Consider the following 1,970-nt stretch of genomic DNA (forward strand, 5'->3'; position numbering starts at 1 on the left):
TACACACATAATATCTTTATAATACCCGATAGTGTAAAATCACTTAATGTGGAAACATTCTCTCATCCCTGACTATCACATCCTTTGACCAGCTCTCTCATCGTTAGACTGCTTTGCTATAGAAATGCTATGTCATCATATGTTTTATGTTCTGGCACCTTATTTCATGTTAAACCTTCCTCTTTATGTCTAACACAGTACAGTGCTGTTCTGATAACAAGTCGCTGACAGCTGGATTCATTTCTTCCTAATTTTTTCAGCTCCTCTAATACGACTACTGACACTGATAAATGTAGCAGATCATTTCTGACAGCAGGACTTGAAGCTCTGCAGTTTGAAAGCATTTGTTCAACATTTGGGAACATGTTTGTGAATAAAATTCAGCCACGGTTTATTATGACCAAATCACATGAATACACACCTTCTTTGTTAACAGGTTGCAATTTTCAGACTGAAAGGACTGATTTTAATAAGGGTCTACGTGGTTACGAGAGTTTTAAGATAAGAATATGAAACATATCATTGGATGAGGCCCATTGATTGCCCTTGGTCATCTTATAATTATAATCTTCATAATAGGACAATTTTACTAGTGCTGTGGTATTGAGGCTTCTGGCACTAAAAGTGTGGATACTAATAATGCCAATAGTTTTTATTCATCAAGCTGAATAAACAGAAGAAACTTAAATGAGATCAATATCTGCTGAGGGCAGCTTGGTCTTTAAAACAGCAGCAGTTATCCTCAGTACACAGTTTTTCAGGTACTTTGCAGGTAGGTTGTTGCCACAGATTTCAGCATCTCAGCTGCTTCTGCCTCTTCATTTAATCCCAGACTGACTCCATGATGGTGAGATCAGGACTTTGTAGGGGCCAAACCATCTGCTGCAGGACTCCTTGTTCTTCTTGTTGATGAAGATAGCTATTTATGACTGGTTGTATGTTTGGGCTCATTGTCATGCTACAGAATGAATCTGGGACAATCAGATGCCTCTCTGATAGTACAGGTGAGAATCTAAACATCTAAAATGCCTAAAACCTTTCCACAGTACTGTATATTTGACTTTTAAAGTCGAAAAATATATATGTGGCTATACTATATGTAGCTATACTATATATAGAGTACACATAATTTTTTTTTAAAGAAATCTGCACTGACCCTTGAGAAAACCTGACTGAATACAAGTTCCATAATAACTCTGTGTAATTAGTGATGCTTTCAAAGAGAAACTGAATTGAAACCAGCTGTAGATTTCATTGTGCAGTCCAGTGTGAGACAGGGATCTGTGGCCACATGATGAAATTAGAAAGACAAGCTTTTGCCTTATCAGCACTCACCCAGAAACCATTCCTCCTATTGAATTAAGTTCAATAGTTAAGGCTTTTGTGTAAACCACTGAGGGCAGCATAGTAGTTTTCTTTCCTTTTTCTGAATTATTAATCAAGCAAAATTAATAATTTGCTTCCCAGCCTCTGAGTTTGGTATATAGTGGGTTGTGAATTGGACCACAGGAGTGGAGCGGTGGCCTCACTGGCTGTCACACCCTGCAGATGAACTCATAATGTAATCACGGGCATGCAGCAGCAGAAATGGACCTGTCACTGCTCCGATGAGCTAACTGTAGGCAGAGATAGAAAGAGTCTGGAATTCAGATTAAATCTACATCCTGCATGTGCTGTTTATTGAGATGTCAATCATATTATTCGCTGCTCCGTCTCATGCATTCCCACATTCTTTTCCTGCTTTTCATGACTGTTTATTACAGCAGGAATCCAAATATCACTAGCAGCCTGGCCTGTGTTAGCCTATCTGTCAATCCGGTGCATTTCTCTAATAAGATTTACAGTGGATATGTTTTTGTTTATGCACCAAAATAGAGATGTTGAGAGGTTTTGAATACATTGGAGCTGTGGATGGTGTAATAAAGACATGTTAAAGCTGTCCTGTCAGCCTAAATCACAAAAGGCAGCTT

This window comes from Scomber scombrus, chromosome 19 (assembly GCF_963691925.1).
Source record: "Scomber scombrus chromosome 19, fScoSco1.1, whole genome shotgun sequence".
NCBI lineage: Eukaryota > Metazoa > Chordata > Actinopteri > Scombriformes > Scombridae > Scomber > Scomber scombrus.